The 27,938-nt window shown below is 36.5% G+C and overlaps 1 non-coding gene and 1 pseudogene across 1 annotated transcript; one reads left to right on the forward strand and one right to left on the reverse strand.

Annotated features, from left to right (window-relative positions):
* Window positions 1-1,408: 1,408 nt before the first annotated feature.
* LOC132304942 (uncharacterized) lies at window positions 1,409-27,173 on the forward strand (annotated as a pseudogene).
* Window positions 14,041-14,147, reverse strand: LOC132305642 (small nucleolar RNA R71). The gene has a single exon (XR_009481661.1). It is a non-coding gene; the product is annotated as a small nucleolar RNA R71 (small nucleolar RNA).
* Window positions 27,174-27,938: the final 765 nt, after the last annotated feature.

A 27,938-nucleotide genomic window follows, 5' to 3' on the forward strand; every position in this document is an offset into this window, starting at 1 on the left:
CACGGAGCAAGTGAGCTCCATTCTTCAACAAAACAGTCTACTTAAGTTCAAAGATCCCAGTGCTCCGACTATTTCTTGTGCAATTGGAACCCATGAAATTCGTAGAGCTCTTCTTGACTTAGGTGCAAGTGTTAATTTGATTCCTTACTCCGTATATGTCCAATTAGGGTTGAATGAGTTGAAGCCAACCTTGGTGGTGCTTCAAATGGCCGATAGATCTGTCAAAACACCTTAGGGCATGGTTGAGGACATCCTCGTCAAAGTGGATAAATTATACTTTCCGGTTGACTTTGTAGTTCTTGATACCGAACCGGTTGCTAATCCCACCAACCACATCCCAATCATCTTGGGAAGACTATTCCTTGCCACCGCAAATGCAACAATTAATTGTAGATCATGGATTATAGACCTTTTTTTTGGCAATATGATGGTCAAACTTAATGTTTTCTATGCAAGTCAACATCCTATAGATGAAGATGAGTGTTGCCTTGTTGATGTGTTAGATGAGGTTGTTGAGGAATCAATTCCAACGATGGTAATGAAACAACCAATTGAGGATAGTCTTTCGTCTCTTTTATCCGATGATCCTCTTGCTTCTTGTCTTCTTGAAATGTATGAGAATTATGGATTTGATGATGAAAAATCAATGAATGAAGTAAGCAATCTCATGGAATCTGTTGCAAGCTTAGATTTTCTATCTTGTAAAACTCCAATAGAACCTCTTCCTCCATTCTCTAGCACTCCACCGGTCTCATCTTTAGTTTCTCCACCAACTCTTGAGCTTAAAACTCTACCTTCCAATCTCAAGTATGCATTCTTAGGACCAAAAGAGACTCTTCCGGTTATCATTTCTTCAAGTCTTGAAAAAGACCAAGAAGATGCTCTCTTAAGTGTGCTTAAAGAAAATAAAGAAGCCATAGGATGGAGTGTGGCGGATCTTAAGGGAAATGACCCTTTTATTTGTATGCATCGCATACTTATGGAAGATAATGCAAAACCTTTTAGGGATGCCCAAATGAGACTTAATCCAAACATGAAGGAGGTAGTTAAGAAGGAAGTTGTCAAACTCTTAGATGCCAGAATCATTTACCCAATCTTCGATAGCAAATGGGTGAGTCCAACTCAAGTAGTTCCCAAAAAATCAGGGATTACAGTGGTTGAGAATGCAAAGGGTGGGGAAATCTCTAAGCGTACCCCCAATTCATGGCGTGTATGCATTGATTATAGTATATTGAATGCCGCCACTAGAAATGATCACTTCCCCTTGCCATTCATTGATCAAATTCTAGAGAGATTGGCCGGGCAACAGTATTATTGCTTCCTTGATGGCTATTCGGGGTATAATCAAGTAGCCCTAGACCCATTAGACCAAGAGAAAACTACCTTTACATGTCCATTCAGCACATTTGCTTATAGACGGATGCTTTTTGGTTTGTGCAATGCACCCGCCACATTCCAAAGGTGTATGATGTCAATTTTCTCGAATATAGTGGAAGAGTATCTAGAGGTTTTCATGGATGATTTTCTGTTTTTGGGTCTTCATTTAATGCATGCCTCAAAAATTTAGATCTAGTGCTTAAGAGATGTCGTGAAACCAACCTTGTACTTAGTTGGGAAAAGAGCCATATCATGGTTCAAGAGGGTATTGTTTTGGGCCACATTATTTCAAGAAGAGGAATAGCGGTAGATAAAGCGAAGGTTGAGCTTATTTCTGAATTGCCTCCACCTACAACGGTGAGAAAGGTTCGCTCCTTTTTAGGTCATACTGGCTTTTATCGCCGTTTTATCAAAGACTTTAGTAAAATTGCTCAACCTTTATGCAATCTTCTTGCCAAGGAAACTCCTTTTGTCTTTGATTAAGCATGCCTAGACGCTTTTCGTAAATTGCGTGAATTATTATCATCTGCTCCTATCATGCAACCTCCTAATTGGTCATTGCCATTTGAAATTATGTGTGATGCTTCTGATTATGCCATGGGAGCAGTTTTGGGACAAAGAGTGGGTAAGCTTTCTTGTGCCATCTACTATGCAAGTAAAACTTTCTCGGGAGCTCAATTGAATTACTCCACTACCGAGAAAGAATTACTTGCCGTAGTGTATGCTCTTGACAAATTTTGTTCCTATCTCTTAGGGTCCAAGGTTATTGTTTATTCTGATCATGCCGCCTTGAGACATCTATTGACAAAAAGGGAAACAAAACCTAGGTTAATTAGATGGATTTTACTTCTTTAGGAATTCAATTTTGAAATCAAGGACAAGAAAGGCACTGAAAATGTGGTTGCCGATCATCTTTCTAGGTTATCGATAGAGCCTTTCCCTAGTCTACCAATTTGTGACTCTTTTCCGGATGAACAACTCTTTCAAGTTTCTAATGGAAAAATGCCTTGGTTTGCCGACATTGTGAATTATTTGGTAGTAGGCAAGCTACCAACTTCTTGGTCGAAGAACGAAAAAAATCGTTTCTTTGCCAACATCCGGAATTACTATTGGGAAGACCCTGTCTTGTACCGATATTATCCGGATCAAATTATGAGGAGGTGCATTCCGGAGAGTGAAATTCCAAGTGTCCTAGTATTTTGTCAAACTCTTGCATGTGGTGGGCATTTTAGTGCAAATAAGACCGCCTTGAAGGTTCTTCAAAGTGGGCTTTTTTGGCCCACTATTCATAGAGATGCCTACAATTTTTGCAAATCATGTGAGAGATGTCAAAAGATAGGGACAATGTCTAGAAGAGATATGATGCCCTTGACCAATATACTTGTTGTTAAGATCTTTGATATATGGGGCATTGATTTTATGGGTCTATTTCTTATGTCCTATGGTTTTCAATACATTCTTCTTGCTGTTGATTATGTTTCCAAGTGGGTGGAAGCATGTGCTAAACAAATGACCACTCCGTGGTCATTCAATTCATTAAATCCAATATCTTTGCTCGTTTTGGTATGCCAAGGGCTATAATAAGTGATGGAGGAAAACATTTTTGCAATCAATTCCTAAGGCATTTATTTCTTAAATACTCCGTCACTCATAAGGTAGCCACTCCCTGCCATCCTCAAACAAGTGGGCAAGTTGAAGTGTCTAACCAGGAAATTAAGCATATTCTTGAGAAAACGGTTGACACCACCCGGAAGGATTGGTCAAGGAAGCTAAATGATGCTTTGTGGGTTTATCGGACGGCATATAAGACTCCCATTGGTATGTCTCCTTATAGGCTTGTATATGGAAGGCCTTGCCATCTTTCGGTTGAGTTAGAACATAAAGCCTTATGGGCGGTTAAAAAGCTCAATCTTGACCTTGATAAAGCCGGAGAGAATAGGCTGCTTCAATTGAGTGAGTTAGAATAATTGAGACACAATGCTTATGATAATGGCAAACTCTACAAAGAAAGAACTAAAGCCTTTCATGATAAGCATATTGTGAAAAAGTCTTTGGAACCCGGTCAAAAAGCTTGGTTTTTCAACTCTAAACTGAAACTTTTTCCTGGGAAATTGAGAACCAAATGGGAAGGTCCTTATGGAATCATCTCTGTTGCACCTCATGGGGCGGTTGAAATCAAAAATTTGAAGAAGGGAAACATTTTTAAGGTTAATGGACAGAGATTGAAACCTTACATAGAGGGTCAAGTCTTTCAAAGACATTTGGAAGTTGCACATCTAGTTGACCCGGTGTATGAAAACATAGAAAATTGCATTAACAAGGGACCAAAAGCTTCTTTTGAACTTAATCCAACAAGTTCTTCAAAGAACCATTTGTTAGGTGGAGTTCAAAGCATCTATCACCCCAACAAGGAGGGGATGCATTACAAGATCTTTGATCCGGGCTAAAAGAGCCCAATGTCTTGCCAGAGATGTTAAAGACTAGCACGACATTTCGTAAGGTGTCAAAACCCTATTCCTCCCTCATTTCTATCTTTTATTTCATTTCTTGCGAAGTCTAGATATTGGCTCTGGGTTCATATGCATTGCTAGGAACTGTGATTAGGATTGCATGAACTTTTATGTTGTGATTAAGCATTTTGCATAAGTTCGATTGATCTCAAATGAGAGTTCGATCAATCGAACTTCCACCTGCATCCAACACTTAGAAAATTTTTTGACCTGCATCGACCTGCATCCAAATCACCTCTCTATCCCATCATTCGAACTTATTCTCAGATTGATCAGAAGACCTTAGATCGATCCAACTTCAAAGTTCGATCGATCTTGAGATCCAACACTTAAGAAAATTTTTGAGCCTACATCAACCTGCATATTTTAGCTCTCTGTCTCATCGATCGAAAACATTTCAAGATCGATCTGAAGTTCTTCTATCGATCCAACTTCATCATTGGATCAATCTGCAAGTTCCAACACTTGACCAAATTTCTGAGCCCAAAAACCTGCATATTCTACCTCTGTTAGATCGATCGAACATTTTGTTCAGATCGATCTCAATTTTGGAATTTATTGTTTTGACATTTTTTATTCAAAAATAAAAAAATAAAAAAATAAAATAAAAATAAAAATAAAAATTTTCACCATTGTGCCCTTGTGTGTATTCATGCTTCTATGCTTGATGTAGGACTTGATTTCATATCTCTCTTTCATCTTGTGCTATATTGCCTTAGATTACATGATTTAATTATTCTTATCCCATTTGATATTTGATGTGAGTTTGCTAGTGTGGTTATTCAAGTAGGTTGCTGATTTCAAGTTTGGGGGAGACGTCTTCCGAATTAGATCATTGCCGAGCTTCATGTCTTTGCCACCACGGTATACTCTTTCCATCTTTTCCATTGTTCTCATTACACATTGAGGATAATGTGCGGTTTAAGTTTGGGGGTAAAGTGTCTTTGTTACATTCTACTTAAGTTTGAAACTTAAATGCATGATTGAGATTAGAGATCCATGTTAGCGATGATTTTAATCTTTTGAGGGCTATATTGCTTAAAATTTAAAAATTGCTTGACTTGATAGTTCAATACTCCTTGTATGCCTTGTGGATGCTATTTATGAGTAAATTTTTTAAAAAATTGATATCTTGCTTACACTTGTGGTCCACATCATCTTGATTTTGTGATTGTTTTGAGATTCACTTTAGAATTCTACACTAGCACCGGCGCACACTAGCATTCATTTGTGGGGTGCATGCTTTGCTGATTATTGAATTGGTTATATCCCAATTGAGCTAGTAGTGCATTGAAAGCTTTCATTCTTGATAAAGGTGGATAACAACCCCTTTTCAGTAAGTATCCGGGATTCTAGCCTTATCAAGCACTAAACTTCTCGCGCCGAAAGGTGGAGGGCCCAAACTCTAGGTTAACAATTGAATATATATATATATATATATATATATATATATATATATATATATATATATATAAGTTGCAAAAGCAATAAAAAAGTGAGGACTTCTCCTAAAAGGTGAGAAGTGGGAAATGATTAGATGGATGTTGTCTTGATTTGTAGCCTAGTTGATTTGAACTTGTAAGTCCGTAGGGGTGTTTGAATGCCTAATGCCCTAAAGCCATCTGGTTTGGGAGTCATTGACCTAACGCTCGATCTCATAGATCATTAAAAAGCTTAATAGATCAACACATTGCACCATGCTTCCATCTTTAATCCTAAAAAAAAAAAAAAAAAAAAAAAAAAAAATCGAGTGAAAAGAATAAGCGCACCTAGAATAATAAAGCTTTAATAAAAAGGTCCACTTTTTGTCTTGATGATCTGGACTAGATTTGTATGCTAGTTTGAGGGTAAGGATGTGATTAATTCTTTAGTTAGCTAAGATAGCAACATATTTGATGCCAGTCCACTCAAAAAGGATTCGAGAGCTGTTTTGATTTGCATGATCATTTTCTTGATGTGTGGAGGACCATATTTGCTTGCTTGATGTTGAGATTTTGGGAGATTGCTTAGAAATATTTGAAAAATTGCATACTTGAGGTAGTTTTCTCCCAATGCTTGTTTGCAATATTGGTGTCTCTTTTAAAAGAATGAGCTTAATGTTTGTGGTATCATTTTTGGAAACCCTTACGAGACTTCACTCGTCCATTAGGGGTAACCTAGGGGTTTAAAAGGCTTGTTGCATGTGCTAAGTGCAATCGTGTTCCCTACGAAAGTGGTGTTATCAATTTATTACTTTCTAGTTCATAGTTGTATTGTTGTTCATTTCATTCCTTTACTTTATAGTTCATTGCTAGGGACTAGCAATATTTAAGTTTGGGGGTGTGATGAGCGCTAAAAAGTGCGTATTTAAACCCCTTAAGCTTAGATATTCTAGTACCCTTATCTATCTTATTTTACCGTCTTAGATTGATTTCGTGTTATTTTCATTTTCAGGCACTTATCCCAAAAATAAGTTAACTCAGCCAAATAAGAGCAGAAATGAAGCAATTCTGGGATGAATCAAAGAAATGAGCCAAGTGGAAGCAAAAGGAAGAAAAAGGTGGAATTCAACATCTTCGATCGATCTCAGATAAAGGTTCGATCAATCTAACATGATCGATCTTAGCACCTTAAGATGGATCAGAGCCATGATGACATTTTTAGAGATCTTAAAAGCTTGATCGATCCAACATCATTCTTTGATCGATCGAACTACGTTGTCCTTATCCAAATGATTGATCTTATCTAGTTGTACCACCCTACCAACCACTTTTGTCCTTTTCCCAAAAATATCTTCGAAATATTTCAGATTTGTTTTTATCCAAAAAGCGCTATCATTGAGGATCGATCCAACTTCAATTCGATAGATCTCAGCCATGTTCGATCGATCCAAGTCCAAGGTTCGATCGATCGAACTTCCTCCAATGCGAAAAAGTTAAATTTCCAGCTCATAAAAAGTTGTCTTCTATCCAATCATCGAGAAATATTTGCTGTACGACCCCAGCTTATTTTGGGTGTCATTTGACCTACCTATATAAGGATAAGGATTACTTTTTATATCATATCACATCATATCATATCATACCTTGTAGAACTCTTGGAGAGGAAGCTTAGAGGGGAAGAAGGCTAGAGACACTATTGGAGACTCTTCATCAACCAAGGAGCAAAATCTCTACCATGGAGTTAGCCCTTGAGGGTTGGAGAAGCACTACCATGAGTGGCTAGACATCCTCTAAGGGCTAGAGTTAGCCCCAAGCATGCTTTCTACATCTTGATTTTGTGTATTATTGAGGGATTAGTGTTGTAATACATGTTTTGGCACTTTTATATGTATAGATCTTGTTTTTTCAATGATTTATGTGGTTTAATGCTTCCAATTGATCATTTCATTCTATCCATATGTCTATGTATGCTAGAATAGATGTTCATGTGTTTGTCTCTATTTCTTGTGTTATTGATGCATGTCTATGTGTATTAATGTCATAGATCTAGAGATTGTCAAAACATTGTGCTTAATGGAATGCTCTTGTAATTTTCTTGATGGTTTATGCTCATTTCTTGGTGGATTGTGCCTTTCCCTTAGCTTAATTAGTTTAATTTTATGTCATTAGCTTAATTGTAGTGTAGTGGTAGCATAGTTGTTAGATGGGAGGACAAACCATGCTTGTTGTTTGATGTTCTATACTTTTGAATACAAGTAGTATATGTCTCTAACCTTGTGGTGTATTTGTCTTGTGAGCTTAATGAAAGGATTAATGACTTGCTAGATATATTGTGCTTTTCACATGCTATTTAGACAATATATACTTAATTGTTAGATATATTGTGTTTTTCACATGTTACTTAGACAATATATACTTAATTGGTCATCCTTGCTAGTTGAATCAACCAAATACACACACACATCAATATTGCAACACACATTTCCCTCATTAGTCACTTGTTAAGGGTGTAGAAAAGTATTGTTTGGTGGTGAACTCTAAACCCCAAGATCTCTCTCTCTTACTTACTCTTTATTGCATTCAATTATTTAGTTTAATTTGCTCTCTAGTTTAATCAACCAACCAACTATTTGTTTGATCACTCGACCTACTAACCCTAATAGTGATTCCACAACCAAATTCGACTCCAATCCCTTGGGATGATCCCTACTCACCCTAACTATATTTTTAGTGAAGGTAGTAGTGGCTTTTATAAATGTAAAACTTAGCCCTCGCCTTAATACACACTTTCTAAGCTTATGGTAGGACGACGACAATACACCATTGTTCTGCCCTTTTGTTTTTCAGTTGTACACTGTAATATCCTGATATTTTAAAAGATTTATTAATTTGGGATTAATTAATTTTATTTTATTTTGAAATGATTTATTTGATTTAATTGGGATTAATTATTATTATTATTATTATTTTTAAATGATTAGTGTTATTTAAATTGAGTGCTCAGATTAATTGTCTTGTTTTAATTAAATTATATTTCGTGATTGATATGATGATTGTTGTGTGTGTGTTTAATTATTGATTGAATTATTGACGTGTTGATTTTATTGGTATAGCATGACTTAGTTGTAAATTCTTGTTCGTTTATGTGCTTTATGTAATTAGTTATTTTAATTTTAAGTGTTTATTTAATTATTTTATTTATTTAAATTAATTGGATTAGGCTTAAGGAAAGTTGGACCAAAAGGATATGGTCTTGGGTTTGAAGGAAATCTTTTTGGGTTAATTAATAAGGGCCCATGGTTATAAAGATATTTAAATAATTATCTTTGCATAATTATATATATATATATAATTATATAAATATAAATATAATTAATTAATAGTTATTATGGAATAAAATATATATATATTGATATATATATATGTATACGATTTAAATTAGTTAAGGATTAGCATGGAAGGAAATATACATACATATATATATATATATTATTTAAAATGTTTATTATTTTATCATTTTATTTGGTAATCATAGTTGGAATATGATTTGGATTTTAATATGTATAAATATACACATAAGGCTTTAGGGTTAAAAGTTTACACGTTAGAAAAAAATAAGAGAGGTTGAGAGAGAGGAAGAAGAAGGGCTGACAAGGAGGAGGTCGGATCTGAGAAGGAGGATGCTGGAATTGGAAGAGACAATCAAAGCTTGAAGCATCGGTTTCGTTTCGAAACATTCAGACGAGTTCTTCTCTAACTTTCCTCTTAGAACCCATAAGGATTTCACCTTTAGTATCAATGTTAAGATTAAATTTATTTATTTAAAAATCATGGTTAGGTCAGAATAATTAAAAGTATAAATTATTATATTTGATTTTTAGATTATCGGAATTTAATTGTATGTATATGTGTTGTATATGGATTAAAAATCAATTTATATGTTGATCTTTGACCCAATAGGGTTAATTAAGGTTCCTAGAGTTTCTGGAATTTTCTATAATTTTCTGGTATTTTTCTTTATATTTTTAGGAATTTATTATATTTATTTTCCTATATTGTTTTGGAAAATTATATAAATAAATAAATAAATAAATATATATATATTGTTTATATAATCTGTATTACGGCGCATTAAAGAAAGGGTTGTATTCTAGTGCGGCGCGGCTTATGGTACAAGGGTGAGTGTGCTGATCTAGGTCGTAGGATTAGTTTAAAAATATATGGATTGATTCGGTGCGGAGCATGTGCATGGAGGTTCGGTGTGCCACAAGTTTGAGCCCTAGATGTGGCTGATTGAAGAGAGAGTAGATATGGTGGAGCGCAGGTGCATAGAGCCGCGGTGAGATGATCTTGTGTGACGTGCGGAGAAGGAGAAGCATGCATCCAGCAAATGGTAGCATGCCACATCACCCAGGAAGAAATACCAGGCGCGTGGCAGCGCATGGTGGCGCGTGAGGCCACTTGTCAGCTTATGGAGGCGCGTGGAAGTGCGTGCAGTGGGTGTAGTTGTATATAGCGGCGCGTGCGGATGGGTGCGAGGTCCTAGAAAGCTCTTGTGGGGTCTGGTGAATTCCCAGAATTGATATTTAAGCTGTTAAGGTTGAAAACAACCACTAGAGGAGGTGTTCTTAGTATCTTGAAAGCCATAGAGTGTTACTATAATGATTAGTAGCATTTATTTTGCGTAAATATAATAACTTATTATATTATTATGGAATGTGGTGTATATATGTGTATATATAATTATACATATATATATGTGTGTGTGTGTGTGCGTAGATATGGATTTTATTAAATTATGATTAGTATGGAAGGAAGGATATATATATAGGATTTAAATAATCAAAGATTATTAGGGAAAGATTATACACATATATATTATATAATATATGTGTATGTATATATATGTTAATTAAGATTATTAGTATTATTATTCTTATTTGATATATCTGGATATGCTGGTTATTAAATTAGGGATATGCTTATAATCTGCATGAGATATCTGTGTATAAATTAGTTATCGTTAAGTCTAAAATTTGTATATAGTTGAATTGTAGGCATGGATGAGTTACCATAGGCATAAATATATTACCTAAGTATTTGTGTCCATAAAATGCATAGGAAGTATGGATAAGTTGCTAGTTTAAAAATATAAATATATTTGTTTGTGGAGGCATGGTTGAATTGCCAATGTATAAATATACATACATAGAGGCATGGTTGAATTGTCAATGTATAAATAAATATACATATATGGAGGCATGATTGAATTGCCAATGTATAAATAAATATACTTGTAAAAGTATGGTTGAATTACCAATATAAAAATAAATATATTTATAATGGTATGGTTGATTTGCCAAAGTGTAATTAAATTACTATGTGTTAGATGATTAAAATTTCATCTATGGTTATTGTATGTATAGGTTGGATTATGATTTATTATTCTTAAATTTGAATAATCGAGTATTTACAAGTTAGTGTATTATTTTATATATATTAATAAAATAATATTGGAGAAGGCATGGATGAATTGTCATAACATAAATCTTTGCTTTATGATTCAAATAAATAAAATCATTCATTAGTGGTTATGGGTTTTGGATTAAAGGAATTATTCCTTAGATTATGGTTTATTATTTAAATGATTAAATAATTATTTAAAATAGAATTAAGGTTAAAAGGTTTCTCTTTAAAAGAGAAAGAGATTGTGGATTGGTTTAGGTATGATTATGATTTAATTATTATTTAATGGTTTTGAATATTAATGAAACTATAAATGAATGTAAGTATTATACTATATATAATTATTTATATATATTTATATCATGGTATATTAAGGTTAAAACTTTATTAGGATTAGTTTTGATCAGAGATGATCTGCGTATTGGTTTTCAGAGGACTGGTAGAGATAACTTACTCGTAGGGTTTAACCTTTAACCCACGATGGATCTGAGCCATGTTTGTCCCTATTCAAAGATCTCAAAAGTTTGATCGATCCAACTTCCTTCTCTGATCGATCGAACATTCTTGTCCTTATCCAAATGATTGATCTTATCCAGTTGTACCACCCTACTAACCACTTTTGTCTTTTTCCTAAAAATATATTCAAAATATCTCAGATTTGTTTTTATTCAAAAAGGCGCCGCCATTGAGGATCGATCCAGCCTAAGTTCAATAAATCTCAGCCATGTTCGATCCATCCAAGTCTAAGGTTCGATCGATCTAACTTCCTCCAGTGCGAAAAAGTTAAATTTTCAGCTCACAAAAAGTTATCCCTTATCCAATCATTGGAGAATATTTGTTGTACAACCCCAACTCATTTTGGGTGTCATTTGACCTACTTATATAAGGATAAGGATTACTTTTTACATGAGAGGAGATAATATCACATCATATCATATCATACCTTAGAGAACTCTTAGGGAGGAAGCAAAGAAGATGAGGAGGCTAGAGACACCATTGGAGACTCTTCATCAACCAAGGAGCAGATTTTTTCCATGGAGCTTGCCCTTGAGGGTTGGAGGACATCATCCATGAGTGGCTAGACATCCTCTAGGGGCTAGAGTTAGTCTTAAGCATGCTTTCTACTTCTTGATTTATGTATTTTTGAGGGGATTTGTATTGTGATTCATGTCTTGACACTTTTATATATATAGATCTTGTTTATTCAATGATTTATGTGGTTTAATGCTTCCAATTGATTATTTCATTCTATCCATATGTCTATGTATGCTAGAATAGATGTTCATGTGTTTGTTTCCATTTCTTGCGTTATTGATGCATGTCTATGTGTGTTGATGTTATAGATCTAGAGATTGTCAAGACATAGTGCTTAATGTCATGTTCTTGTGGTTTATTTGATGGTTTATACTCATTGTTTGATGGATTGTACCTCTTCTTTAGTTTAATTAGTTTAATTTCATGTCATTAGCTTAGTTGTAGAAGTAGTTGTTAAATGGGAGGATAATCCATGCTTGTTGTTGATGTTCCATACTTATGAAAGCAAGTAACATGTATCTCTAATCTTGTGATGTGTTTGGATTGTGAGCTTAAAGAAAGGATTAATGGCTTAATTTGATATGTTGTGCTATCCACCATGTTGTTTAGACAATATATGCTTAATTTGTCATCCATGATTGTTGAAACAACCATACACACACTCTATATTGCAATACATGTTCATCCCCTCATTAATCATTCATTAAAGGTGTAGAAATGTTATGCTTAGTGGTGATCTCTAAATCCCAAGATCTCTCTCTCTTTTATTCTCTCTATTGTATTATTGCTTACTTTAGTTTAATTTGCATCTAGTTTAATTCAACCAACCAACCACTTTTTTGATCACTCGACTTACTAACCGTAATTTTGATTCTTTAACCTAGTACGACACTCAATCCCTTGGGACGATCCCTACTCACCCTAGCTATATTCTTAGTGAAAGGTAGTAGTGGCAATTTCTAAATGTAAAACTTGGCCACATTGCATATAAACTCTCGGGTTTGCGACGACGGCACGCACTCGTCAAGTTTTTGGTGCCATTGCTGGGGATTGATTGATTGGCAACGTCATATTTGGGGAATCAATTAGGAATTAGTACTCTTTTGATCGTGTTTTTACTTTGTTTTCAATTTTTATTACTTATTGTGTTTGTTCTTGATTGATAAGGAGCATTGGGCTAAGAAGGTAAGCAAAGGAGCATTCAAGCGAAGGAGCTAAGCAAGCAAGGAAAAAGGCTAAAAAAAAAAAAAATTTGCTAAGCTAAGCTAAAAATTTGGAGTTGAAGTGCTAAAGGATTTTTGTGAGCTTTTCTTTACTCATCTCTTAGTTAAATCATCGGCCCGCGTGGAGGCTAGTATTTCAATTCTTAGATAAATCTTGAGCCCGCGTGGAGGCTATTTACCTTTCTTGCATATTATTGTTAAAGCATGGGAGTATAAACATTGTATGTGGAGGAAGTTTGTTGATTATTGATTTGTTGTGAAGGTGAAGTGTTTGTTGTTATTGCTTGTTGTGTTGCATTGTGCATGCATGGTCGTAGATCATTGAGACCCACTCTTATCCCTTTAAATTTTCATCTTGAATCCATTGTTCGAAACCCTAGGGGAAGAGGTAGTGCTAGTCAATCCATTTCATCAATGGAAGGACACAATGAGGACCATGTGGAGGACCTTGGTCACATAGACCAACAAGGTATCCTCCACCCCAATGTGCATCATGATAACATGCAAGTTACATTAGGCATGCCAAGGCCATTTGTTCACCCATCACAACAACAAGGCTAAGTTCCATTGGGAATGCCAAGGCCAATCTATGCTCTACCACCTCCCATCATTCAAGACAACCAAGGTGCCCATATTGCACCTCCAATTGCTAATCCTCCCCTTGCTTTAAGAGATCACTATGTGGCTAATTAATATAATGCACCCACATGTATTCAATTGCCACCATTTAGAGCACACCACTATGAAATCAAGCCACAAACCATTCAAATGCTTCCTAACTATCATGGACTTCCAAGTGAAGAACCTTACATGCATTTGGATGAGTTTCTTGAAGTATGTTCCACTGTAAAATACACGGATATGCCGTAAGAGGTCTTAAGGCTTAAACTTTTTTCATTCACCCTTAAAGACAAGGCAAAATATTGGTTTAACAATCTTAGGCCTTTTTCAATAACTTCTTGGGCGGAAATGCAACAAGAGTTCTTAAAGAAGTACTATCCGGTTTCTAAGACCAAAACCTCAATTCGAGAATTTTCACATGGGGATGGAGAAACATTTCATGAGGCATGGGAATGCTTTAATGAATTGCTTAGGAAGTGTCCACATCATGACATGCCCAAATGGTAATTAGTTCAACATTTCTTTGAGAGCTTATCGGACAACTACAAGGGTATGGTTGATGCTTTCATGGGTGGCTCTTACATCGATAGGCATGAGGATGACGTGTGGCGTCTTTATGAGAGCATGAGTGAAAATTCTTTGCATCGTACTTTATCTTCGAAGAATGGTAGAAATTCTACTGGTAGGAAGAGTGTTGGCTTACATTAAGTCGACCACTCCAATGAAATTGCCGCCAAAATGAAATCATTATCTCAAAGGTTTGATCAATTTTTGATCAACCAAAACTTGGCGAATTAAGTATCTTCCTTCCCTAACCATTCTCATCATGCATATAATGAGACATGTATGACTTGTTCAAGTGTTTTACATTCTACTTCCAATTGTCCCCATGGACATGTGCAAAGTGAGCATCATGAACAAGCAAATGCTGTTTTTACTAATCAAGGGAACAATCCTTATGGAAATCATTATAATCCTAGTTGGAGGAATCACCCGAATTTCTCTTGGAAAAACCAAGGGGAGGGCTCAAACCCTTCCTAAGGCGGTTTTCAAGGAAAGTACATTCCACATCCAATACAAAGCCAAGGTTCCCAAGGTTTTAGATCATCATATCAATCACAAGGAAACTAATTTTTAAATTCTCATTTTTTCTAATCAACAATCATATTCCCAAGGAAATGTTAGAAGTCCGGCTTTTGAAGAGAAAGTTTTGACTGCTTTAGGCACTTTAGAGGCAACTAGACAATTACTTCATTCTCACTCTCAATCCATTGCAAAGCTAGAAACCCAAGTAGGGCAAATAGCTAGCACTTTGAATGCAAGAGAGAAGGGAAAAATGCCTTTAAATGCCCCACAAAAGCAACAATGTGTTGTGGAGACTCATTCCTCATCGGAAGGTCACACAATAAAGCATGTTAATGCGGTGACTACCTTGAGAAGTGGAGGGATTGTGGACAACCAAGTGGGTGTGTCCAATGAAGAGAGTGAACCAGTGCAACCACAAGTTGACACCCGTCTCGTTTCATATCATATTCCTCCTTCATTGCATGTGCATGACCATATAAATGAGAATGTGTTGAAAAGTGATTTTGAAAAGAAAGATGTGCAAAATGATTTGAAAACTTCTTGTGTTGAAGAGACTTCAAAGAAAAATTTTGAAAAAGTTTTTTAACCAAAAGCTCCATTTCCGGATTCCTTAAAAGGATCCATTTCAAATGACAAGCAAAAGGCCAAAGTCAATGAAATCATGGACGTGTTTAGGCAAGTGAAAGTCAATCTTCCACTTTTGGATGCAATCAAGTAAATTCCGGCTTATGCCAAATTCTTGAAAGACTTGTGCACCAAAATGAGGAAGAATAAAAGCTAAGCACTTAAAAAAGTGGTCTTAACCGAGCAAGTGAGCTCAATTTTGCAACATAACACTCTCCCCAAGTTTAAGGACCCCGGTTCACCTACTACTTCACATGCATCATTGGTGATCATATCATTAATCGGGCTCTTCTTGACCTAAGAGCAAGTGTTAACCTTCTTCCATACTCAGTTTATGTCAAATTTGGCTTAGGAGACTTAAAACCAACATCAGTAGTTTTAGTACTTGCCGACCGATCAATAAAAAAGCCTAGGGGTATCATCGAGGATGTATTGATTAAAATTGATAAATTCTTATTTCCCGTTGATTTCGTTGTCATTGACACGGAACCGGTCCCAAATCCTAAGAGCCAAATTCTCGTTATCCTTGGCCGTCCTTTCTTGGCAACTGCGAATGCCAACATCAATTATAGGATGGGGATAATGAAGATCTCATTTGGCCACATGAAGGTAAAGTTGAATATTTTCAATCCAACCCCCAATTCATTTGACAAGCATGAAGAGATTAATGTTGTAAAAAAATGTCATGACCTTAAAAGTGAAGGAATTGAGTTTTTGTATGAGACCAAAGTCTTAAAAAGTCCATCTCCAACCTTGAAACCAAAGAAAGTTGTTTCAAAATCTTGTTTTGAAAGGACGTGGAAGCCCAAAGATTACATTGACCAAGGACCAAAAACATCTTTTGAGCTTAATCCAACAAGTTCCTTAAAGAACCATTTGTTAGGTGGAGTTCAAAACACTTATCACCCCATTGAGGAGGGGATGCACTACAAGATGCTTGATCCGGGCTAAAAGAGCCCAACGTCTTGCTAGAGACGTTAAAGACTAGCACGACATTTCGTAGGGTGTCAAAACCCTATTCCTCCCTTATTTCTATCTTTAATTTCATTTCTTGTGAAGTCTAGATACTTGTTTTTGGTTCATATGCATTGCTAGGAACTTTGATTAGGATTGCATGCACTTTTATGTTGTAATTGAGCATTTTGTATAAGTTCGATCGATCGAACTTCAACCTGCATCCAACACTTAGAAAATTTTCGGCTTGCATCCACCTGCATCCAAATCACCTCTCTGTCCCATCGTTCGAACTTGTTCTCAGATCGATCATAAGTCCTTAGATCGATCTAAACTTCAAGTTCGATCAATCTTGTGTTCCAACACTTAGAAAAATTTTTGAACCCAAAACTTGCATATTTTTAGCTCTCTGTTAAATTGATCGAACATTTTGTTCAGATCGATCTCTGTTCCTCATCTCACTATTTTTTACTTTGTTTGACTTTTTAATTTTAAAATTCCAAAAATATTTTTATTTTATTTTCCAAAAATTTCAAAAAAAAAAAAAATTATTTTATTTTAATTCTTTAAAAATTCTAAAATTTTTATTTTTCAATTTTTAATTTTTTGTTTTAATTTTTAATTTTAATTTAAAAAAAAATCAAAAATTTCAAAAAATTTTCAAAGAGTGATCATTTCAGTTCGATCGATCTGAGGTCTCAGTTCGATCGATCGAACTGGTTCGGGGAAGTTTTTAAAAATGAAACTGAGGGTTTCAAGATCGATTTCAAAGATCGATCTAACCCTCTTCCAAACCTTATCCCTCGTCGCCGCTACTCCCATCTTCCCCATCTTCAGCGAGATCTCCGGCGAGCATCTAGAGCATCGTTTCTTTCTCTCTCTCTCCTCTCGGATCTCATCTCATCTTCATCTTATCTCGTCCCTCGATTTGGGTAAGATCCGATTCCCTATTATGATTTCAAGCTTCCATTTGCTTCATACATGCTTTGAATGTTAGATCCATGCTCTTTTAATGTTGAAAATCTCCATTGATGAAGTTTGAAGCTTTTTGTATATATATGTATATATGTGTATATATATTTTGTTAGATTTAAAAGTTTCGATTTGATTTTGGGAGTATGGTCTTCATTAGGTGAATAGGATTGATGATTTATGTGTTGATGGGCCCACGACCTTGTTCATGAAGGCCCCGTGCCATCCACGTCACAGATCTGTGACTGTCCACGTTCTTCGCAGAATTCGATCGATCGAACATATTTCTCAGATCGATCGAGTGAGATCGATCGAACTTAGTTACTTAATTTCTCAGATTAATCATGAGAGATCGATCTCACATTTTTTGTGATCGATCGAACTTCATAGATTTCATATACACATTCCATGCATCTTATCTTGTGTCCATGCTATCTCATTCATGCCTAATGCCTGTGATTTTCCACATTAGATGCATTTTACACTTATACTGCTTAGCATGTTCACAACCTGTCACTTCCATAGATTCATGTCATTTATCTGTTTTGTCTATCTTACTTGATATATATGATTCTATTTTGTACTTTAAATCCTTTATTCTGGCACTGACTTCCCTTGCAAGTTTTCAATTATTTTACAGGCCATGGCTTGAGTCAAGATTGTAGCCCGCGGACACTATCACCGCTAAGGCAGGCAGACTTTTGATGACGAGGCTGGTCCATCTCATGCCCAGGACCCCATACAGGAGGAGCCGACTGAGCCCACGCAGTCTCCCCATTCTGACAGTAGATTACATTATGATGCTGGCGCATCTCCTTCACACGGTGACGCTGAGGCTGAGCACATACCATCTCCACCACAATAGCTAGCTCAGCCAGCCCAGGAGTTAGACCAGCCATTACACAGATACTCATGCCTTCCAATGGCGCATGAGTCAGTTTTCGACATAGATTTCTTCTCCCGGTCGGTACTTACCCGATCCACTTATGATGATATACTACGGAGGGGCCTTGCAGCCATTCTTGCCCCTGTCACATACCCGGTGTACCCGAGGCTAGTACGGATGTTCTTCCAGAACCTTTGGCCTGCCCCACGTAACACGGCGGAGCTGAGGACCTCTATTGATGGCCACTTGGATTTCTATTACTGTGGACATATTATCCAGATTGTGCCATTGTCCACATAACTACCCTCTAGAGCTCCAAGAGACATATCCCAGGCTATACCAGCCTTCATATGAAGATATGGCCGTTCTTTTCATAGATCATTATGCCGATGGCGAGACCTTCGCCACCCGCACCTATTTGCCAGATGACTTGTGGTTCTTTGACTCAGTCTTGTTTCGCAATGTCTTCATGGCCGGCCATAAGATTCAGCGGAGAGGCGACTACTTGATAGCTCTGTACGCTTGTAATACCCGTAGTTTCAAAAGGATATAATTGGCAATTAATTATTTTATTTTATTGTGTTTTAGTTATTTATGTGTGCTTAAGTGTTGTTTTTAATTAATTGTGTAAAGGTTTTAAATTACAATTTTGGCTATTTGCTTGATTGTTTAAATGTGTATTTGGTTAATTGTATTATTTGTTTTAACTAAATTATATGCTTAGGTGGCATTTGAATGTGTAATTTTATGTGTTATGTTATTTATTTATCTTTAAAACGAGGTTAGGCTTGGATAGGATTAATGGACTGTTTGAATAGTGCAAATGGGTACAGTTTTTACCCATGGAGGTATATCCATGTCTATATATGGGTATATATGTATTTAGAGTTAGTTTTAATTATTGGTATGTATTAATAAAGTTTTAATTATTGGTATGTATTAATAATTAAGCTTGTTTTATTAATCACAATTTAGTATATGTTATACTTTTAGGGTTATGTATATTCTCATATGGTTAATTGACCGAGAATATAACTTGTGTGGTTGTTCTTTTCTTTCTAGGATTAAAATTAAAATTAGGGTTTTAGTTTTCTAAACCTATAAATACATCATTATGTTGACTTAGGGTTGGAAAGATAGGAGAATTCTTTTCACGTACCTAATTAACAGAGAGATATTGTGAGGAAGAAACAGAGGGGTTCCTATTAAGGTTTTGGCCAATGGAGTGAACTGGACCAAGGAGGAGGGTAGAGAGTTGTTCTTAGATCAGAACCAGAGCAAAGGAGTCCTAGACGATGGTCATGGTCGCTAGAAAACTTAGGAATACGGCAACAAAGTTTTGAATCGAAAAGTAAAGGCAAGTTCTGTTCTTTCTCTCTCCCTTTGGCTTGTGATCTATGCATATCTAGATGGACTCTAGGGTTTGATTAAACAGTAATTGGATTTGGCATGTTTGATTTTCATTAAATTAAGCGACTGTATGAATTTGGTGTACTCTGTATCTATGCTTGGTAATTTAAGTTCCAGTTTTACAAGAACGCATATTAAATCGGTAGCAGTTTTAAGCCATTATAATTAACTTAAACTATTGTAACAAACCACTAGGATGCATATGAATATTCTTTAAACTCTTATGAATAGTTTTCATAAAAAGCAGAAGGGATGGAAAATAGCCGGAAACGTCACAGACGAAGCAAGAAGAAGTAGCTCTCAGAGAGTGGAAGAGAGAGACGGCTCCAGAAGTGGGGAGCCGGCTCCCCCTTTACAGAGCTGGCTCCAAGGGCTAGGGAGCCGGCTCTAGGATGCTTAGAGCCCGCTCCATTTTTTTTAGAGCAGGCTCTATGATAGTTTTCACGTGCAGGGTTGTTTGGATGGGTTCTAGAGTAGTTTTTAGGCTCCGTTTGGACTTGTGGGCTTCCTGGACTGTGTTGGAATGTTAATGGGGGTTGTAAATATTAGGTTAGAGTATATTAAAGCCCCTGGATGCATAGTCTTTAGTAGTATGGTAATAGTTGGGACTGTATCTACGGTTAAGCAAGTTTGTTTGCAGTTAACGGGTAAGAAAGATAAACTTGTTAAATGTTATCTTAATAATTTAACGGATTGTAATATAAGCTCTAAATGTTATGATGTGCCATTTTAGAGCCTAATATGCATAATTAATGTCTCTATGCTCAAGGATTCAATAGTAAAAAAGTATACAATGGTGTAGGCTGTTAACGGATATAAGGGGTTTGATTACCTAATTTGGTTTAAAGAATTTAACAGAATATATTTATATAAATATAAATCTTATTTTGGTGGCATGCTAGGGTCATTTATTTACCGAGTTTGATCTATGTATATATTGGATAGTAATTGTTGAAACAACTAAATTCTTTTCTACAATACATGGTATAGCTTGGATGTTGATTGTTGTAATCTTAAGCAATAGTCAGCAATTATTTGGATTATGGTTGGGGCTTAAATTGCTGAACTAATATCTAGGTTCTGTCAATCTGTTTGGATGCTGGTCTGGAATTAATTGAAGAAATAATTATATATATTTTTTTCTGTCAATTACTTGGATGGATGCTAGACTTTAACTTGATGATCTATGAAACTTTGTCTCGTTAAGTTATGCGAATGGATTCTGGATTTGTAGTTGATGAATTGTTTAAATTTTGTATTTATCAACTATTTAGATTATGTGGACATTATTTGATGTAATGCTTATAATATTGCATCATTTACGGATCATTTGCATGGTATGTACCGGTATGGGACGGTGACATATGGAGGGACGGATTAGATCAAAATGCTAATCCCTACCCGTTCATACATACGGAATGGATTAACTAAAATATTTAAATCCTACATGGTTTCATGTCCTGTCAACTAACACAGTTGAATGACATACTTGATGGTTGTTTATATTTCTGTATTAAGAAGGATAGTTTTAACTAAAACGTTTAAATCCTGATTACATGTTGTGTCTTGAGCAATGAACCGTTGACCGGCACAACATTGTATTTGGAGGGAACTCATATATAAAATTGGGATAGGGATTTAATTAAAACATTTAAATCCTAATTTTATGTCGTGTCATGGCAACAACAGTTGAGCGGCACTACATTGGTTTGGATGGGAATTTATATATATCAATTATGGTACCGCGATCTGAGCTTGAGTCTCATAGTTGACGGTTAGGGTGCGTATATGCAGTAGGATGCGTAGCTAGCTATGTTGGTTGAGGTATACCCTATTAGGCTTAGGTAGTCATGCCCACTCAGGTGCGTATTGCATGTTGCCTTCTATTCAGGTTGAGACCCTTAGCATAGTTTAGTGTTAGTCCTGTAGTGTGGATATATATTTATCTATTACGGACTATATAGATATGGTTGAGATATCTAGGACGTATCTGCGTATCGGGTCTCTGTTTGGATTGTAGTTAGGATAGAACTTGTTCGTGGGCCTGACCCACTATTATTTTTCAGATAACGGACGGTTTCAGGTCTTAAATCTTATTCGTACTAAGCAGAGACGGCTTCTCATTCTTTCGATGACATAGGAGCTTCTTCATAATTTAGCAGTGGAGTTCTTCAGTTGATGGTTTCAATGTTGGAGTTTTTAGGGGTCCACCAGATGGATTCCCGAGTTATATTAGCAATGGAGAATTTGGATGTATCAAAATAATTCTTTATTAATTTAATTTTATTCTGAGGTTTCAATATTTGGATTATCATTCTAGTTTCTTTTCAGTAAATTTTTATTTATTCCTGTTTCTTTAATTGTATTCTGTGTTCGTTTATTGCTAATTGTTTTGATATCCTCGGGTAGTCGGGCGTGGGCCTGGCCAACCCGCATCCTGAAATCCGGGGGTATCACAACGCTTTCTATATAGGGCATTGGCTGTCTATCCCTGCACTCATCTGGAGCGTGATGAGGAAGCTCTACGATGAGCACATTAGCAAGGAGAGGCCCAAAAGGGCTAAGTCTCTCCCATTTGGCCACCTCATCACCCAGATCTTATTAGACCAGCGTTATCCTTTCCATCCTTGGGAGCACCCTGAGAGAGGATCCTGTCACTTCCTGAAGAAGGACTGGGATAAGAGCTACAATGCTATTATCAAGAGATTACAGGATGACGCAGTAGATGCAGCAGAGGAGCTAGAGGCTGAGGAGGCAGCAGCAGCAGCAGACCCGGCAACGGATGACGTAGTAGTTGATCCGACTGTCGTACACATGGATATTAATTTACAGCAGCCTGCCGAGGACGCAGAGTAGTACTCTCCAGCTGGGTCACCCATTCACGATGTGGAACAGGCTTAGGATCATCATTCTTCCGATCCAGCTACACCTGAGGCTTCAGCTCAGACACCTAGTTTTGGAGAGCGTCTTCAGACTCTAGAGGACACAGTGGTATCTATCCACGAAGAGACTGTCGCCCTTAGAGCTGACATTGCTTCCCTCCGCACAGATGTCATGGCTGTATTTCATGATCTATCCCGAGACATCTGCGGAGCACGCCCTACCCATCCTGCCTCATCCACTTGAGATTCCCAGTCCCTCTTCCTTATTATCCTTGATATTCGTGATACTTGCTACATTTTTGTCACTGTATACTATTTTTGCAGCTAGTCTGTCGGCTTTGATTTTATGATGTACTATGCATTTTATCCTGCTTTATATATATGCTTTCTTTATGGATGTCATATTCTTATATTCTTATATCTGTTTGTTTGACTCCATCAGGTGCATCTCAGTAACTTCAGTGAGAGAGAGTTCTACCCAAAATTTTCAGGACCACCCTTATACCTCTCTCCATTTTCAGTTGTTATCCCATTTACACTTGCATGACCACTGTGCACAGTTATTATCCCTTTTGTTATCTGATTAGTTTTATCCAAGTGCCAAATTTCAGGACCACAGTTAATCCCAAGTTTGGGGGGGCTATGCCACCCACTTTGGATACTTCTGTCCCAGCCATTCCTTGCCTTACTTGCACTGGTATACTCTTTCCTTTTGTTCTCTTTGCACATTGAGGACACTATACCATTTAAGTTTGGGGGTAATAGTGCTTTGCAGTGTTTGTTTTTAAATTCAAAATTTTGAGCATGTCTTGTGTATTTGAGAGATTTTCTATGATTGGTCCATGATTAGTGATGATTTTGATCTATTGAGGACTATATTGTTTAAAATTTAAAAATTAATTGCTTGAATTGAGAGTCCAATACTCCTTGTATGCCTTGTGGATGCCATTTAGGAGTAAATTTTTCAAAAGATTGATATCTTGCTTGCACTTGTGGTCCACATCATCTTGATCTTATGATTGTTTTGAGATTCACTCTAGGATTCTACACTAACACAGGCGCACACTAGCATTCATTTGTAGGTACATGCTTTGTTGATTATTGAATTGGTTATATCCTAATTGGACTACTAGTGCATTGAAAGCTTTCATTCTTGATAAAGGTGGATAACAACCCCTTTTCACTAAGTAGCCAGGATTTTAGCCTCATTAAGCACTGAACTTCTTGCGTCGCAAGGTGGAGGGCCCAAACTCTAGGTTAATAACTTGACAAAAAAGAAGAAGAAGAAGAAGAAGAAGAAGAAAAGGAAAGTTGCAAAAGCAATAAAAAAGTGAGGGCTTCTCCCAAAAGGTGAGAAGTGGGAAATGATTAGATGGAGGTTGTTTTGACTTGTAACCTAATCGATTTGAGCTTGTAAGTCTATAGGGGGGTTTGAACACCTAGTACCTTAAAGCCATCTGGTTTGCGAGTCATTGACCTAATGCTCGACCTCATGGATCGCTAGAAAGCTTAATAGATCACTACATTGCACCATACTTCCATCTTTGATCCTAAAAAAAAAAAAAAAAAATCAAGTGAAAAGAATAAGCTCACCTAGAACAATAAAGCTTTAATAAAAGGTCCACTTTTTGTCTTGATCATCGGTACTAGATTTGTGTGCTAGTTTGAGGGTAAGGATGTGATTAATTCTCTAGTTGGCTTAGATAACAACACACTTGATGTCGGTCCACTCAAAAAGGATTCTAGAGTTGTTTTGATTTTCATGATCATTTTCTTGATGTGTGGAGAACCATATTTGTTTACTTGATGTTGAAATTTTGGGAGATTGCTTAGAAATGTTTGAAACATTGCATACTTAAGGTAGTTTTCTCCTAATGCTTGTTTCCAATATTGGTGCGTCTTTTGAAAGAATGAGCTTAATATTTGTGGGTATCATTTCTGGAAACCCTCACGAGACTTCACTCGTCCACTAAGGGTAGCCTAGGGGTTTAAAAGGTTTGTTACATATGCTAAGTGCAATTGTGTTCCCTACGAAAGTGGCGTTATCCATTTATTACTTTCTAGTTCATAGTTGTATAATTGTTCATTTCATTCCGTTACTTTCTAGTTCATAGTTGTATAAACTTTTGAGATCTTTGAGCAGGGATAAACATGGCTCAGATCCATCTTGAAGTGCTGAGATCGATGAAAATTGGATCGGTCGAACTTTTCTTGAGATCGATCGAAGTTGCTGAAATTCCACCATTTGCTTCCTTTTTACTCTAGTTTGCTCCTTTCTTTGAATCATCCCAAAATTGCTTCAATTATGCTCTTATTTGGCTGAGTTAGCTTATTTTAGGGATAAGTACCTGAAAATGGAAGTAACACGAAATCAATACAAAACGGTAAAATAAGATAGATAAAGGTTCTAGAATACCTAAGCTTAAGGGGTTTAAATACGCACTTTTCAGTGCTCATGACACCCCCAAACTTAAATATTGCTAGTCCCTATGAACAACTAGATCGATCCAACTTCCTTCTTTGTTCGATCGAACATTCTTGTCCTTATCCAAATGATTGATCTTATCCAGTTGTACCACCCTACTAACCACTTTTGTCTTTTTCCGAAAAATATATTCAAAATATCTCAGATTTTTTTTATTATTCAAAAAGGCACCACCATTGAGGATCGATTCAGCCTAAGTTTGATAGATCTCAGCCATGTTCGATCGATCCAAGTCCAAGGTTCGATCGATCGAACTTCCTCTAGTGCGAAAAAGTTAAATTTCAAGCTCACAAAAAGTTGTCCCTTATCCAATCATTGGAGAATATTTGCTGTATGACCCCAACTCATTTTGGGTATCATTTGACCTACCTATATAAGGATAAGGATTACTTTTTACATGAGAGGAAATAATATCACATCATATCATATCATACCTTAGAGATCTCTTAGGGAGGAAGCAAAGAAGAGGAGGAGGCTAGAGACACCATTGGAGACTCTTTATTAACCAAGGAGCAGATTTTTTCTATGGAGCTTGCCCTTGAGGGTTGGAGGACATCATCCATGAGTGGCTAGACATCCTCTAGGGGCTAGAGTTAGCCTTAAGCATGCTTTCTACTTCTTGATTTATGTATTTTTGAGAGGATTTGTATTGTGATTCATGTCTTGATACTTTTATATATATAGATTTTGTTTATTCAATGATTTATGTGGTTTAATGCTTCCAATTGATCATTTCATTCTATCCATATGTCTATGTATGCTAGAATAGATGTTAATGTGTTTGTCTCTATTTCTTGTGTTATTGATGCATGTCTATGTGTGTTGATGCTATAGATCTAGAGATTGTCAAGACATAATGCTTAATGTCATGTTCTTGTGGTTTATTTGATGGTTCATACTCATTGCTTGATGGATTGTACCTCTCCTTTAGTTTAATTAGTTTAATTTCATGTCATTAGCTTAGTTGTAGAAGTAGTTATTAAATGGGAGGACAATCCATGCTTGTTGTTGATGTTCCATACTTATGAAAGTAAGTGACATGTATCTCTAACCTTGTGATGTGTTTGGATTGTGAGCTTAAAGAAAAGATTAATGGCTTAATTTGATATGTTGTGTTATCCACCATGTTGTTTAGACAATATATGCTTAATTTGTCATCCATACTTGTTGAAACAACCACACACACACTCTATATTGCAATACATGTTCATCCCCTCATTAATCATTCATTAAAGGTGTAGAAAAGCTATACTTAGTGGTGATCTCTAAACCCCAAGATCTCCCTCTCTTTTATTCTCTCTATTGCATTATTGCTTACTTTAGTTTAATTCAACCAACCAATCACTATTTTGATCACTCGATCTACTAACCCTAATTTTGATTCCTCAACGTAGTACGACACTCAATCCCTTAGGACGATCCCTACTCACCCTAGTTATATTCTTAGTGAAAGATAGTAGTGGCAATTTCTAAATGTAAAACTTAACCACATTGTATATAAACTCTCAGGTTTGCGACGACGGCATGCACTCGTCATTCTTTATTCTTCTTCTTTGTATTCTGTGCTTGTTTAAATACTCTGTTTTTGATATCCTCTATTTTTGTGTGCGGACTTGATCAATCCATGTTTCGAAATTGGGGGGTATCACATACATACCAGGTGTTTGTGAAAATTCCTAAATCAATTCTCTTTGAGGCTAAATTTGTCATTAAACATGAATTCAAGGACAATCGTGAGACGGCTTGGTCGGTAAAGAAATTGAAGGATTGTGGCCTCAGTGCCTTGTTTAAACGTTGCACTTATGCATTCATGCCTCGCCTGGTTTGGCAATTTTATCAAAATATGTCATATTCGTGTGAGGAGCCGGCTTTGATCAAAACCATGATTGATGGCATACCTTATGCTTTCACACTTGATAACATTGCCACGGCTTGCTATTATCCTTTGACATCCCTTTTGGATGAGTTTGATCAGCTTATCTATTGCCCTTTCTCGGACATAATGGATTTGCCTGACATCGTGCATGAAATTTGTCATGACAATTTCACCAGTGCTCGCCGCACTAGCACAAACAAGTCTTACATTCCTTGTCGGATTTGGTTCCTCGATTCGGTCCTTGCCAAAAATGTTTTTCCAGTAGCCAAGCACTCGGAATGTAAAGGTGCATTTCTTAATGCCCTTTATGCTGCGGAAAAAGGATATTGGTTTTGTATTCCGTAGCTCATTTGGGATCAGCTTCTCAAGCTCTACAACGATCTAATTGTTGAGCCGTAGGAAAATGCGTTCACGTAGTCATTCCCTTTTCCTTACTTGATTACTCAACCGATTAAGAACAAAGGTTTTAAGGTTCCCCGCCTTGATGAGAGAGTTTAGGATGTTTTTCTGTATGACCTTTCTGAATGGAAGAAAAACACCTCACAACTGAAGCGAGCTCGGCAGTTGCGTATTGGCAATGCTATGAATTGGGGGGAGGCTGCTAGTCCTACTGTTGCTGATGACGAGGTTCCTACACCTGTTACTCCACTGCACTGCCACCTCCCGTGACGCGGGCCGATTATGACTCTCTTAGTACTCATCTTGATACCCTTCAGCTGAGAGTCGGCGCCATTGAGGGCACCCTTACAGACTTTCGTAAGGAAGCCATAGAGGGACAGCAGGTCTTGTAGGCGATGATTCAGTCTTTGATTAACCATGCACCCAGAGGAGTTGGCCCATCATCCTCTACTCGGATGGTGGATTGACTTTCCATTTGCTTATTTTATTTGCTTTTCAGTCCTATATTTTGATACTATTTTGGGTCGTGTTTGGCAGTATTTGTGGTTGCGTTTTTAGACTTTGGCTACAGTTTTTGTTGTGCATAATTGTTCTTTTGGGATTGCTTTAATATGATTTTGTTTTATTATACGCATGTTTGTTTATTTATTTTTCTTGTGATTTTCTGATGAGACCTATGTTGCCATGTGTATATCAGTGTGTTTGATAGGT

This window comes from Cornus florida, unplaced genomic scaffold (assembly GCF_030987335.1).
Source record: "Cornus florida cultivar Cherokee Brave unplaced genomic scaffold, ASM3098733v1 CherokeeBrave_3.0.0_Hap2_Chr04, whole genome shotgun sequence".
Taxonomy (NCBI): domain Eukaryota; kingdom Viridiplantae; phylum Streptophyta; class Magnoliopsida; order Cornales; family Cornaceae; genus Cornus; species Cornus florida.